Here is a 15,835-nt window from a genome sequence, read left to right as displayed (position 1 = left end):
GACCCCCCAGTCAAACAGTTTCCTCAGCTCTGCTCTCAGTGGTTCATGCTTATACAAGAGTGGAAAATCAAAGTGTTTTTTTCTTAGACATCAGAATTCTTGAGTGTGTTTCAAATCGCATGGCTGCGTCAGAGGTGCACAAACAAATAGAACAATGTTGTTTATTGTTAATAAGACAAAATAAGACGCTAAATTCTTCAGTCTTGTACTCTGGATGTGTTGCAAAGGACTGCAAAATCCAGTTGTGAGCTGGACGGAACAGTGCACGTGCAGCATGTGGGTCAATGTTGGTGACTGCACTTGGACACTGATTCTTAGTGCAACACAGTCCATCACAAATACATCGCAAAAACTTTTTTCCACTGCTGTGGTTGTCGTCCCTGTTTTTTTTTGTTGTTGTTATGCTGTTGTTTTTAAGAAACAACATCCAGAAATGCATGATTAGTTCATTAGACTTAATAATTGGGTCATTAATTAGACTCTAACCAGATTGAGTGTCCTGGTGAAGACAGTTAATCTAAGCAGTAACTCATCAGCAGCATCTCGCAGCTTCTCCTGCTATCAGCTCAAGAAACGGCAGATATGGGCTGCACGTGAATATGGCTCCTACCACTGTTGGTCTTTTAGTTAATGTGCAACTGGTGGTTCAGCACAGAGTCAACAATGAAGAGCATCCATCACTCTTTCCAGACCAACTCTTCACACTTAATGAGGTATGTGGATGAATGCAGTATCTCCTGGCCAAAGCACACAGAGTTCCACAGCATCACCAATCCACGACACACTTGTGTGTTTGTGTGTGTGTGTGTGTGTGTGTGTGTGTGTGTGTGTGTGTGCGTGTGTGTGTGTGTGTGTGTGTTCAAAGCATTCATAGGTTTAAACACGAGGTTCCCTGAAAACAAGTATTCAGAAAGTGCCCAAGTCTGAAGTTGCATTGGTGGAATTTATCCTGGTGTCCAGTAGATCAGTGACCATCCACCCATCAGGCCAGCTCTCAAACCCTCTGTCTGAACCTTTGCACACATTTATGCCGATCTTTAGGTTTCCATCAACTCATCGCTATCACGTGGCCTTCTTTTCTGTCCGTCTTCCACCACCGAGGCACTGAACATTCCACAACTCCACCTATTTCTATTCACAATACAGTTAAAGCCAGTGGCGGGCCGTGCATTTTGCACCTAGGCCATCAGTGGTGTCATATTAAGTCCACTGTGAATTAGTACACCACATATTACCCCCAATATGACACCACGGCTGGAGAATCCATAGAGAGTCACACTGACTCATCACATCATCTTCATATAGGAACCCAGTGGAGCCAAACTGATAGCAGCCCCTGATGCTGTCAACACCGACAGTAAAAGGTGATTTTCAGAGATTCCTCAACACAGTTTGAATGAGTCCAGCAACACTGAACTGTGAGAGCTTCAACTCTGCTCCAATAAACTCAACATTGTCACCGATTCAATGAAAGAAACGACTGAACTATTAAGTTATTAATCAGTTAAACATGCTGCAGCTGCTGCGTCAATGCACCACGTTAGTTACATTATAACTTGCAGATGATTCAGCAACTAAATCTTCATCTTCTCCTTCAGCCGTGGTGGCTTCACTGGTGGCCACTAGATCTCTAGGTTGACTTCAGGCTTAGAGGCTCTCAGCTTCTTATCCAATCACAGGACGTCTCCGTGTAAAGTTCAGCGTAGAGCCAATCAGCTGGTCTCGGCATCGCAGACTCCACATCTGACAGTGGTGCGTTCACTGACAGCAGCCTGCAGTGTCGCTTCTGAAGGCCTCAGGCAGATTTCATGGCGCCTGGCAACACCAGCCAGCTGGAATCTGATTGGATAAAAACTCTACCAGTAATATACGACAACGGAAGCAGCGCCACCAAGTGGATGATATATGATGTGATATGGAGAATAACTTGATCATATTTATGGGAAAATGTATTTTTCTAAGTATGGTGAGGCCAGCAGAGAAGGACTAGCTGAGCCTGACAGCGCCCCCCACTGGTTAAATCTAACTTCAAAGCCTGCTATGAACTGGTGAGTTGTCCAGGGTGTCACCCTGCCTTGGCCCTCTGACAGTGAGGATGGACTCCAACCGACCCAGCGCCACCCTGAGTGCAGGATGGACGGACGGATGGATGCTTAAAGCAAAACCACCTTCTTCTGAAGGTCTCTGAAACGGAGCACTTTTCTTCTCGTCCCTGCTCTGGGGTCCTACACTCCTGGCACTATAGCGCCATCTGACACCTAAATCATCCAGCAACTTCAAGACATCAGCAGTTGAAGAGGGGAGGGTGTGTACTATTGCTTCACCAAATGGGAGGGTGTTCAGACAGTCTTTACTTGCTACTTGCACTTCCTCTTCTAATCTCTTATGAATTTTTGGTAGCAGATATAAAACAGGAGTGTTCGGTAGATTAGATTAGATTAGATAGATTAGATCAGATGGATTAGTCTAGTTTGATCATGTATTTCCTCCCTCCAGTGGTAAACCTTACAAATCTTCCTCTTTGGTTCCTTGTTTGTAATTGCTGTGGTTTGTTGGTGACTCACTTGTTAGAAGCCAGAACAACTGGGCTGCTTCCAACTCTGGGACTGGAACACAATTCCTTTCTTCTCCAAGTGACACTTCAAAGAGACCCAGTTGGTCATAGCGGCACTCTATTGTCAGTGGCAAACACCTACACATTTATTTTCTTGTCCTAATGTACAAAGACTATCAAGAAGTAGATGAGTAGGGGGCCTGCCCCCCTTTATATCTCTCTCCATTTTTCCCCATGTCCTTTCTGTTCTTTATAGACGGAGAAAGAGCTCTGAGGCTTTCGCTTTGACATGCTTGTCTCTGCCAGACTGAAACAGACAGTGATAGAAATACGCCCACTAACACTCCCAACCATGGCTAATGTGACAGGCATGGCTTCTATTCATTTGCAAACACACACACACACACACACACACACACACACACACACACACACACACACACACACCCACTGGCCTTTGGGTCCACAGTGGTTTCCACAAACTGGCAGTCAAGAAGAGTCCACTGGGACTCAAAGCCTTTTCAGGGCAGGATTTCACTCTGAAAACTGGACATGACGCTGACTGGCATGGTTCCCACTTCAGGGACCTTCGCTGGCTCTGTTCCACTGCAGTGAAAACGCAGACAAACCTGAATTAAGCCCAAGTGGACATGAGCTTAAATCCTATCCTGGCATCCACATCAACAGTGGTAGCTTTTCTTCTGGAATGATAATACACCAGCAGTCAACAGTTTGGACTCAGCCTATGAATACAATGTCTCTGACTATTGACACTGCAGTTTCTCACTGAAGGCATCGAAACGACGTATGAACGCACATGGAATTATGGAGGAAACAATAAAAAGTGTCCGATAACTCAAACACCTTTTATTTTGAAATTCTTCCAAATATCCACCTTTCATAAAAAAAAAAAAAACATATTTAGAGTTATTGAAGGTGTTTTTCTTTGCTGCATCATTACGTATGTCTTGCTCATATATTTGAAGTCCTCACTGTCTACCTCCAGTGGAGAAAGTACTAAAGACTTTCGACTGGTGCTGCGAAGTTAAGCTGGTGCTGGTAATGGCATCAGAAATAAATCCCCCAGTCTGCTTTCATCACCAGGGCCACTTGGCTACTTGAAGATGGGAAAGTAGATGCAGATCAATTTGAACATGAAAAAGTAGAAGTGACCTAATTGGAAACATGGTAGTAATGTTGTCTTATACGCTCAATATGCCCACTGGATGAGTCGTTCTCTGTTTTCCACCGCGAAGGCGCTCGGAGACGTCTCTTGATGTGATCTGGGAAAACAAAGTTCATCGATTGATTGATTGATTGATTGATTGATTGATTGATCCATGAAACAAGTTGACTTCCTGTGGTCCGAGCAGAAAGAACGATTTACATCACACCTTTGTGACAGTGTGCTGCTCAGACACAAGACCTCAGGCCCAGTGGTCATTACAGCTCCATCTATACCACCGCTCACGTATTGAAGTCAATCAGATGTTCCGGGCTTGACCTCTGCTGGCCTGACCTTCACCCAGTTCTCTGACCACAAGCTTTAAATCAGCCGCTGGCCTCATTCAGCAGCCGTGGCTGAAGGTCCAGAAGAAAAGGGCAGCGCAGCCTTTGACAAGAGCAGACCACGGGCCGCCGAGAGAGAGGGCAGCACTAGCCGGGTCAAGCCGGGCCTCCTTTGTAGGAGCTGGAGCTAATGGCACAGCAAGCACTAAAACATACAAATGCTGCCATTGAGTGGGAGGAGCCTGAGAAGAGCCCAAAACACACACAATGGTGTGGAGCAGGCACAAAGCAACGCCTCCCTGATCAGGATGTAGACACAACGTGTCACCAATGACATCTTCATTTAGGCCGACGTGATGTATGGACTGGGAGTCACATCCACTGAGTGACAGGCCCGGCCGCACGCTCGCTCGCACACACACACACACACACACACACACTCACACACACACACACACAATGTAAATGATATGTTAGAAATAAGTGTGGAAGAATCAGTTCTTCTGGTGCAACAAGCAAACTGCTGAAGGTTTGAGGTGAATTTGAATGGAAGTTGGAAGTGCGAAAACAAAGAGCCGTAACAGAATCTTCCAGCATTACATATATATACGTACATATCTACTCTATATGAGTGTAATGGAGCTTATTTTGACCATAAGTATCATCATGAGTGTCTCAGCGGGTTTACAAGGACAAGGAGGTAGTTGGAAGTTATTAAGGAGGAGGGCTGCTGGGAGTTTAGAAGTATGACTTCTTTGTTTTTGTCTCATCTATTTTTATTTACTTTTGCATATTTGAAATAAACACCAGCAATCAATCAATCAACAACAGTGCGATCGATCAGTGTGTCTCAGTGGTGTCAGCAGCAAAGCCGCGACAGCCTCACTTCTTGTCAGTGATGCTGTGGCTCCCCAACGCCGCCTGAAGCCTCCACGTGTGTTTCCCACAACACGCGTGTTGCATGACGAGCGCTGCATGAGCCCCGCGGTGGCCTTTGGCTGAACTCAGCCTCCCACTGCAGAACGTCTCCACTAACAGAACTATCTAGGCTTTTTGATTCTGTTCTTTAGTTTACCAGGACAACATTCCTCCTGTGGAGTCACTGCACTCCTCCCTCCCTCTCTCCCTCTCTCTCTCTCTCCCTCCCTCCTTCTCGCTCTCCTTCCATCTGCTCCGTGATGGAGTGAGAGAGGAGCAAAGGTTGCCAGAGGCTGCAGTCTTTCCCTGTGCGGAGGCGCTGATGAGGAAGCCTCCTCTGACTCCTCTGACCTGCACAGCCCAGCTCACTGCAATCATCTGCCGGCCTCATATTGACTTTGTGATAATTGCTCTGTGGACTTAATAAGCTTAGCTTACATGAGCGCCACTGATAAGTCTCCAAGCTTAACACCACCTCCACCCCCCGCCCCCACCCCACCCCCGCCCCTCCTGTCAATATGGAAGCCCGCAGCAGACTGGCCCTATCAGATGCACAGAAGCCAGCCGGGCGCTCAGTGGGATTAAACAGCGATTGTGAAAAGACTGCGGAGGTTTAACTGCTGAGGCCTGAGGGGGAGCTTGAGGGAAAGCTGCGTCTGCTCCTCCAAAAGTGGTGGATAGCAGAGCAGAAGCAACTGAATGGATTATGTGCGACACATGACCTCCACTGACTTCATCAATAACACTGACTGGCAGTGACAGTGAGCTCTTCCCCCTGTGTTTGATCAAGCAGGAGCTGCCGAGTTGGTTGTGATGAGACATAGTGTTTCACAGAGAGAGAGAGAGAGAGAGAGAGAGAGAGAGAGAGAGAGAGAGTGGGGGGTGGGGTGGGGGGGCACAGTGTCTGATGGTGAATCAAAGCTGGTGATTTCTGCCATTTTATGACTGACTATTAACATCATCTCTTCAAGGTCGGTTTAAGGGCCAGATTAAAAAGCTCAGTGGGCCGCATATTGGCCCCCGGGCCGTAGTTTGCCCCACCCCTGCTGTATGGCCCACCATGGAGCCCTTGAAGCCATGTGGTGCGGGGCAGGTCCCAACCTTTTCCTCAGCGCTGCTGCTGCCCAGCACTCATACATCACTGGTGACAGACAGTCAGTAATGGAGCAGATAAGAGTGCATGTGAGGGTCCAGACACCAAACACTGCAAACACTGCAAGCACTGCAAACACTGCACTCGCCACTCCACATGTGTTTGCTTCCACTTCCTCTTATTCTGCCCCCATGTCTTCCTCCTGCTGGCTGCTGTGTGTTTGAACGAGGGCAGACTTTGACCATTCACTGCTCGCTTGGACGTCAACAGGCCTCCTTCTCCTCCTTCTTCTGATATTCCACAGTGAGACATTTTCATCTGCACTGGACCAGAACCAGTGACTAGCTGCGTTTCCATCACCCCTAGAATTGCACCAAACCTAAATATGTAAAAAAATAAAAAAATAAAAAAATAAATGAAAAAAACCTGGTGATGCAAACAGCTCAACCTGGAAAAACCTCTCAAACATGGCTAAACGGTTGACACGTGACCAGTTGACTGACCAGTGTAGATGGCGCGTTGTGATTGGACGGAGGAGGAGGAGGAGGCGTAATATTTTTTTTACAAGTCATCAAAGAGAAAAATAGAAGCAGCATTCTGGGCGGCAAACAACATGGAAATGCAGATTTAAGGCAAAATGTTTTGTCCCTCCGTCCTCCTCAAGGTGGCGTCTCGCTGGACCAGAATTACGGCTCATGATATTCACACCAAACACCTGCAAATCGCAATTGTGCCTTGTCAAACTTTTAGGAATATCGCTTTAATTTTCCCGAAAAAGCTGCAATGGAAACGTAGCCACAGAAGCCGCATTATTCACCTGTTTGGATTTCAATTGGTTTAATGTGACTAGGGAAACATCCTGCCACATCATGGTCCTCGTCTGAATTGTGGATCTCTTTCAATGGATGATCAATGTGCTCCTCCACGTCGGCCACTCACTCAAATGTGATGCTTTGGTTTTTTTCTTCATATAATTGCAAAATGTTGCGTCCATAAAGGTGCAAAGTCAAACAGAAGCGTGGCCAAGAAAGATATCAAGGCTCCATAGTCAATTCTTTATTTATATACTGACACAAATACATTGATTCAGCATTGCTGGTGCACTGTGCACCATCTGGGCCTTGTGGGCCTTGAACATTCCTCATTTTTACATGAAAGAGACGCACAAAAAAAATATACTGAACATAATTCAGACACCTGAAACTCAAGAATCCAGTTTGGTTCAGAACTTCATCCTCTGCCTCCTTTACTGTAACTTCCACCGTCCATCAGTCTGTTGCACATGCGGCGCTGTTTCAGTTTGGATGTCCCAGAAAAAAAAAAAAAAATCAGCGTATGAGGCCCAACAACCAATTAGCGTGCTCATCAGTTCTGCCCATAATGATGCACGTTTGGTCAAACTTCAAAGCCACACTTTGCTGCCTGCCGCTGCCCAGATGTTTTCCCATCCATGTTTCAGCTTCCAAAGAGGATCTGTGTTTGAATAGAGAGCGAGAGAGCGAGAGCGAGAGCGAGAGAGAGAGAGAGAGAGAGAGAGAGAGAGAGAGAGAGTTGTTAGCAGGACGTACAAGCGTGATAAATTTCTGCTCGCCTTTTCTCCCTGAATACGTCTGGGCCCATATGCTGGCCTACAAAGCGATTTGAAAGCGGTGTTTAAAAGCCAGGCCGAGCACATTAAAGCCTGTAACAATCTGTGTTCATGGTAAGTTATCACTCTCAATTAATCACCTTCCACAATGGGATTTCTGATGTGTTCAAGCCCCCTGAAAGCTGCAGGTCAGGCCGAGGGCAGACTGACTCTCAGCGCCCTCTATTCTCCGTCGCCTCCGCTCCTCTTTCACTCTCTATCACTCTCTCAGCCGCTGCCAGCCGCACATTTTTCTTATTGCCGCAGCTTTATGAAAGGATGACGAAGTGAAGCATCGCACACTAAAACAAACACGGGCAGACAATCCTGTGAGGGATTGTGCACCGTGAGTGGCTGCCGGAGGCTGAGAGCCTTGCATGCCTGATTAAAGCCCCTCCCTGCTCATTTCACCGCGCCTCTGCGAGCCAATTCAATGCTATTGCATTGTTGGGACTCTCCCCATTCCTGCACTGCTCAATGGCTTCAACCAGGGCTTTAGATTCAGTTACACGCTTTTGGTTAAAAGTGTCCCCCTCCCACTGCTTTAGACTCCATGGTTCCCTTGGCTGACCTGTTTAGACGCTGCCGTGGAAATGTCATGTCGCCCCTCCCAGGGGCCGGTCCCAACATTGACTTTGATAAGTCACTAAAAATGATTTGGAACGGGATTAAAGCCACTGGGCTTTCTGGCTCAGCCACGGCACCGTTTGGAGTGGAAATAACAGCGTTGCTCCTGCCAGAGAACTTTTGACTTTGTTTTTTTTGTTTGTTTTTTTACAAGAATTATGCTTAGTTTTATTGACACAAAAAATAAATAAAACAAAATAAAAAAAAGACACGTTACAATATTTTGGTGTTTTTCTTCAGGCTTTTTTAAGGCAAACCAGTTCACATTAAAAGCAGCAAAACAGCAATAAAATAAAATGCAAGTGGGGAGAGAAAAGAGGCAAGAGAATAAATATCGTCCAGCACTGGCAGTTTGAGCAGAAGTCACATCTTCAGGAAGTTTGTTCCACACATTTTTTCATATGACTGATGACCGTCGGTCTCTTCATCAAACTGAAATCCATTCAAATTGAAGGATTTGGTCGACAAACTCCTATGAAAGAGGACGACGGCCGCAAGAAGAAGCAAAATATTACAGGAAGGAGATTTTTTTTTACTTAACATTTTGAGTTTTAAGTTGAAATTTTGTGAATAAAGTCAAAGTAACCGGAAAGTTCTCCATGAGGCTTGTACACACAGCCTGTCCACTTTATTCACCACATTTGGATTTTAACATTTTTAACGTTTTTCACTTTAATTTCAAAATTTCTACTTTATTCTCAAAATGGAAACTTGAAAAAAAAAAAAACTTCCATTTTTTTTCTCTTCTTTGGCCCGAATTATAAAGCCATTCAAATCATTCACAAAGCAAAACCAGCATCAGTTACCACAAGGCATCTAAAGGTTTTTAAAATAACACAGTCCCAGGGAAACATGTGGGTTCAGGATGTTCAGGGTGTATATGCACAAACACACGATATAAACCCCACCGAGTATCATTGAAAGCAGTTAGTGAGTCTGTGGGGAAGAGGCAGGGAGTTTCTAACATGTACACCAAAAGACAGAAGATGGACATGGACAGGAATTTATAAAGGACTAAAGTTGTCCATTGAGTTTGTAATATACACCAGCAGCCAATAGTTTGGCTGCATACTTCTGCTGTCATGGTTTTTCTTTCATTTTCATGACTGTTGGCATTGCAGATTGTCACTCAAGGCTTCAAAACTATGAACGAACACACATAGAATACGTATGAAACAAAAAGTGTATACATTGGGCGTATGCTTGACATCTTGAGTGTGAATCTACGGTGTAGGAAGCAGTCGAGATGAAGAAGCAGCAGGTGAGTCCACGCTGCTGACTGCTGGTGTGTACGTGGCTCAGGAAGCACCGAGTGAACTGCAGGCTGTGTCAGGACAACCAGCAGCAGGCTCAGTTCAGTCCCCTGGTGCGCTGCAGTAGGACAAGCTGAAAATCAATTAGCACTTCTCTTCAGACGGCTGTCAATTAGGCTCCACGTTCTGCTGCTGGCCGCCTGACGCACAGCTAATGGTCCAGTAACATCTCTTTTATATGACACTTATTCATATAATAAGTGTCATACGTGACTTATGTCACGTGTGTGACAGGACACTGACAACTCCTCCACTGGGCACTAAAGCACAACACTTCTATCCCTTTCTGCTGCTTGGCTGGTAGTTTAATCTCGCCGGTGTTTGTCTGGATGTAGTTTTACGTCTATGTTTCTGATACACAATATGTATCATACACATCCAGAATAACATGGTAAGAAGTCGCTTGTTTTGCACTTTGTTAGTGCAACACCATTGTGTTACCAGTTCAGTTCTGATGGATGAAATTCATTTTCCAGTAATGGAGAGAAAGGCTTTCATTTATACAAGAAGTGATGTCAAATCAATATTTCAGAAATCGTATCCTCAGCATTGCAGACCAGGGACCAATCAGGATGTAGAACCTGGACTCAAAACAATTTACCATATCAGGAGGATTTGGGTCATTCATTGCGGCTGTGTAAACTACACGGTAGTTCACTGGCGCAGAGCAAGCCGAGGTCTCCAATCATGGTGTTGAAGATCCAGCTGACCAACAGTGACCTACACTGACCCAGCAGTGGCTGGGCCACAACGCGTACAGTGTCACTGCGAGTCCTATTGAGTCCACTCTGGTTTAATACACCTCATATTAGCCTCAATATGACAGCACAGCTGGAGAATCACACTCACACATCACATCATCTTCATGTAGGAACCCAGTGGAGCCAAACTGATAGCAGCCCCTGATGCTGTCAACACCGACAGTAAAAAGTGATTTTCAGAGATTCCTCAACACAGTTTGAATGAGTCCAGCAACACTGAACTGTGACAGCTTCAACTCTGCTCCAATAAACTCAACATTGTCACCGATTCAATGAAAAAAACGACTGAACTATTAAGTTATTAATCAGTTGAACATGTTGAGATCACATCTCCCGGTGGTGCGTTCACTGACAGCCGACAGCAGCCTGCAGTGTCGCTTCTCAAGGCCTCATGCAGATTTCATGGCGCCTGGCAACACCAGCCAGCTGGAATCTGATTGGATAAAAAATGGAAGCAGCACCACCAACTGGATGATATAACAGACTATGGAGAATAACTTTATGATCATATTCAGGTGAACTTTTGTACTTTTGTACTTTTCTGCAGTATGCTGAGGCCAGCAGAGTGGAACTGGCTGGCGCTGACGGCGCCCCCCACTGGTGTGTCATTGGGCTTTTTTGCCCACACGGCCGAGTCTCCATGGAGACTGACTTAGGGTATATTTCACAGCCTGCCGAAGCGACTCAGGAGGGTTTCCTCTTCACGTCCGCCACCTCTTTCACAGCCATACTCTATGTGTCTGCAAGAACAACGCATATAGTGTTGGTGCCGAGGCTCGCTGTAAAAACTAATTGCTCCCATTGGAAAGTGTATAAAAAGCGGTGGCTGGTAGTGAGAGGGCTTCCTGCCGAGCTCCAGCACTCCTGGGTTAATCACAGTCCCTCACAGGCCTGGAAGACTTCCAGTCAGAGCTGAGTGTGCTGGTTGGCCACCAGCACCAGCACCAGCACCAGCACCAGCACCAGTACCAGTACCAGCACCAGTCACTCATCACTGCTGCTTTAAATCACAGCACAGCAGAGCAGAGTGGGCTTCACTGGGGGGGGGGGGGAGGTCAGCTAGATAGATAGAAAGATAGATAGATAGATAGATAGATAGATAGATAGATAGATAGATAGATAGACAGACAGACAGACAGACAGACAGACAGATAGATGTATTTCATTAATGCCAGATGGATGCTCTCTGTCAGACAGTGGGGCAAAGCTCCAGTGCTTTTTTTTTGTGCTTGAATTAAAATCATCAGGATGTAAAAAATCTCTCTACTGAAATATTTTCCTCCCTCTGTGATTTTTATCTTCTACTCTAATCCGTCCCTCGGTTGCAAACACACACATGCACTTTATGCCTGTGAAGGTGTTGGAGGTGCTCTGGAATCGAACGATCCGCTGAGCTTTACACCGGCATATTTTTCTCCTGCTGACTAAAAATCGAATTAGATTAAAAAACACTTTGTAGTTCCCCAGAGAGAGATTAACAGCGTCCGCACCGAAGCCACCACTTGCACTACGGCCTCCACATTATGAGCCAAAATAATAGTAATAATAATGAGCTGCGACCGCTGCGGCCATAAAGTGCGTATTTTCCTTGACGACGGCCTTTTGTTTTTGATTGATTTGACGCGCGCATAATGCTGACTTCTCTCCGTCCCATCGCGCGGACTCAAACGGCCTTTTTGTGCCACTCGACTCGCTCGCACACACACAGCTGCGTTTGTCTTGCAAATACATCCCCGCTGCGCCGCGTTCATACCAGGGCGAGGGAGTGGGGGGGCGGGCGGGCGGCAGTGAAGTTCAAGCCGGAGGAGCAGCAGCGGAGGAGGAGGAGGAGGAGGAGGTGGAGGAGGAGGGAGAAGAGGAAGAGCAAGGGGAGGTGGAGGAGGAGGAGATGAAGGAGGAGGAAGAGGAGGAGGAGGAGGAGGAGGAGGAAGAGGAGGTGGAGGAAGAGCGGCCGCCGCTGCTGGTGAAAAATGATGCATGCTTCTGCACCTCCGCAACCAGGCAACTGGGCATGGCCTGGTGTTGGGGGGGGGGGGGGGGGGGGGGGGTGCATACGTTATGAAAAAGAAAAAAAGAAAAAAATCTTTCTCCTCCTTTGCTCGGAGCTGTGAGGAGAGAAACAAAGGAGCGGCGGTGTGAGCGTATTGAGGGCCCGCTTGCGCGCGACGGGGATCAGCGGGCCGCAGGAAGGAGATGGATGGATGGAGACGCGCACGTACAAAACGGCCGTGACGGAGATTTGCATATTTGTAATTTATCACTTTTTTGTTGAGTTGTTCAAGGAGTTTTTTTTTCTTTTTTTCTTTTGTTTTGTTTTTTGAAAAAAAAAAGAGGAAAACTTAAGAAAAAAACAAAACAAAAAAAACAACAACGAAACTTTCTGCGGTTTCTGAGTCCAAAGTCAGACATTCGAACCGCAACCTAACCAAGTTTTGACTCCCGGAAAAAGTCACAGAATAGTTTTACTATTCATCATATTCATATCGGGGGGCGCTTGGTTTTGTTTTGTCTCCTTCCTTCAATTCCGCGCTGAAATCTGCTCCGTCTGGTTCATTTCCATATCTTTTCAATAAGTGTGTGAGGGGGGTGAGGGTGAGGGGGTGGGGGGGGCTTCCTGGGTGAATAGACTGTAATATTTCATGACGGGGGCACGCAAAAGCTGCTCACAATGCCTCTCATATCCACCCTGCATTCACGGATCATAGCGAGGCGTCTTTACGGCTAATTCACTCAAAGGCCGCGCCGCTCGGCCTCTGGCGCACCGCGGGTCACCGTGCCGTGTTCCGACCACCAGGGGGTTTCTGGGTCCAGAGGTCCGTGGCCCCCCAAGGATCGCCTCAACCCCCCCCCCCCCCCCCCCCCCCGCCCCCGATCCTTGATCTCCGTGCGTGCCAGCGTGCATGTGGCTGCGCCTCTCTCCAACTCTTTCAAGTGGTCGCTGCGCTTTAGAAGTGAAAAGAAACGAGAGAAAGGAAAATGACACGCGGAGAAATTCGTTTTCAAAAAATCTCGTCATATCTTTTGAGGGATTTTAGGATTATAACAGCAATCACTTCAAGTTTAGAAGAAATGAATTGATAAATAAACAAATTAATTCATTAAAGTAAATTTTTGAATTAAAATGACGTTGCTTGAGTTTTTTATCAATGACCATCAAATCAGCTCAGTTTCGTTTCTTTTCGGGTTTTTTTTTTAAATTAGTGACAAAAGAGAACAATTCAATCGTAAAAATATCAAAAATAATTAAATAATTAAAACCGTGAATGAAAGGCCGCAAGAAGATTCATGGGTTTCGGTGTCAGCTCGACTAAAGTTGACTTCGACGTCATCAGCTCTCGGACACTCTGTATGAGGCTCAATAGGGCTCAACATGTTGGCTCCATTATTCGTGAACACAGTCCACCGGTGCTGCTCTCAGCCGGGCGGGGAGGCGCCGGGGCCGCTGACACCGCCCCGCTGTGCGTAAAAGGCCGAAAGTTGGGGGGAAAAAGCAGCGGCTTTTACGCACGGATGCACTTGGAGAAAAAAATAGACTGGATACAATGTTGCGTTTATTTTCATGAGAGCCGAGCGCTCATTTGTTGATGTTTGACTTTTAGACGTTCGTCTCAGTCAAGTTTGTTGATTAAAAGTTTCAGGAAGTTTCAGTTTAATGCAACATTTCTGTCGCGGGAGCTGAAAGTCAAAGAAGAACTAGAGGAGAAAAGCACGTGACCAGGAGGATGTGAGGAACGTGTGAAATTTTTTTTTAGAAGTGGTGTTCTTGAAGCATCATAAAGGAGTTGAAAGTGGCTCAGCTGCTTTACTGTTCCGGTGGGGGTGGGCCCTCGTGCGCCACTGGAGCACTGGATGAGATCCAGAGCGACGCGTCTCTTCTCTCTGCACCAAACACACGACTTGTTGCTTCGCTCCGTGTAACACCTTTGTCTTGGGGTGGGGGTGGAGGGTGGGGTGGGTAGGTGGGTGGGCGGGGTTGGGGGGGGGGGGTAAACAGCTCGTGCGCGCGGGGCCACTTGTTGATAGCGCCGGGCGGCGCACAAACTTGGGCGCTATTGAGAAGTTAAATATCCCGGCAAGAACACAAGTTAGTGTCTCAAGAGGCTCGCGGGGCGGGACAAAGGAGCGGCGCCTTGGCACCATATGCTTAATGGCGCACAGCCGCGCGAGCCTTTATTAAAGTGGCCCTTTAAAAAGAAAAAAAGTTGGAAAGGCTCCTTTATTTGAGTTAGATGGAGCACTTTGCGCACAAAAACGAGACGCGCGCATCGCCATTGACTCGCCTCCCTCCCTCCCTCTCTCTCTCTCTCTCTCTTTCTCTCTCTCTCTCTCTCTCTCTCTCTCTCTTTCTTTCAGGCCCCAGAAGCGGCCGCCGCCGTCACGTCGAGCCGTTTTGCGCTGCCTCCAACGCGAGCTTTTCATCAGCCGCCTTTGTCCGCCGCTCAAAGTAGTGGCGCTGCTGCTGCTGCGAATCAAAGACGCGACAATATTTTCCATCAGCTTTTAGCCGCAGACCCGCAGGACAAGAGCCCTCGAGCTTTGGCAAAAAAATCACGGCCGGTTATTCATCCTGTCACTCCCGCACCTGTGCCCCCCCCACCCCACCCCCCCACCCCTCGCATTCACACCGCGCGCACACTGCACAGCAGACCTGCGTGTCCCCGTTCACGGTAATTATTCACAAACAGCACAAAGGCTGAAACAGAGCAGGTTGAAGTCCGTTGATGGCTCCTAAATGATCTTCTCCTCTTCTCCTCCTCTCCTCTGAAGATGTGCCCAGTCTCTCTCTCTCCCTCTCTCTCCCTCTCTCTCTCTCTCTCCCTCCTCGAGTAGCCCCTACAGTTTAGATGGGACAATCGCAGCATCTGCTAAATCCTGCGGGTTTGAAAATTATGGGGACAAAACAACAAGAGAGAGAAAAGAAGAGAAGAGAAGAGAGATTTGCTTCCATCTCGGCCATAATGGGCGCGGATCAGCACGTGACACAATGGAAGCCGTATGGTTGTGGGGGCACGCGGGTCACTTTCTTTTTTTGGGGGGGGAGGCGGTATGGGGGCGACAGGTGACGGCAAAAAACAACAACAACAACAAAACAAGACAACACAACAACAGAGAGTGCGGCCTGAGATGAAGAAACAAAAGCCCTCACGCGCCTCTTCCTATAACTCGCCTCCACGCAGGCGCAGTGCGGTGCGGTGCGCACACTTTCCTCCCGGGAGACCGAGGCGCAGCGTTCACCGGCCGAGCGCGCGCTCACACACACACACACACACACACACACACACCAGTGTTACTGTAATTTACTGTGGAATATGGACAGTAAAATGACCGTGGCGGTAGTTTAATTAGGAACCAGTAGTTTACTGGAAACGTAGAGCCAAAAGTTTGACAATGCGGGTTTTAATAAAATGTTCTACATGAAAATAAAAAATATAA

General features: G+C 47.1%; 1 protein-coding gene and 1 long non-coding RNA gene across 2 annotated transcripts in view; one reads left to right on the top strand and one right to left on the bottom strand.

The window, feature by feature from the left end:
- LOC142881318 (NACHT, LRR and PYD domains-containing protein 12-like) overlaps nucleotides 1-15,835 on the top strand; it is a 195,500-nt gene that overhangs the window by 86,709 nt on the left and 92,956 nt on the right. The gene's annotated exons all lie outside the window — the stretch shown is intronic.
- Nucleotides 7,118-8,500, bottom strand: LOC142881305 (uncharacterized). Its single transcript, XR_012925553.1, has 2 exons — nucleotides 7,803-8,500; nucleotides 7,118-7,547 (listed from the first exon to the last, which is right to left on the bottom strand). It is a non-coding gene; the product is annotated as an uncharacterized LOC142881305 (long non-coding RNA).

This window comes from Nelusetta ayraudi, unplaced genomic scaffold (genome assembly GCF_046127955.1).
Source record: "Nelusetta ayraudi isolate G7.1 ecotype Tasmania unplaced genomic scaffold, CSIRO-AGI_Nayr_v1 ptg000190l, whole genome shotgun sequence".
In the NCBI taxonomy this organism is placed as follows: Eukaryota; Metazoa; Chordata; class Actinopteri; order Tetraodontiformes; family Monacanthidae; genus Nelusetta; species Nelusetta ayraudi.
Note: the sequence above shows the minus strand (reverse complement) of the source record. Positions and strands in the feature narration are given on the sequence as shown.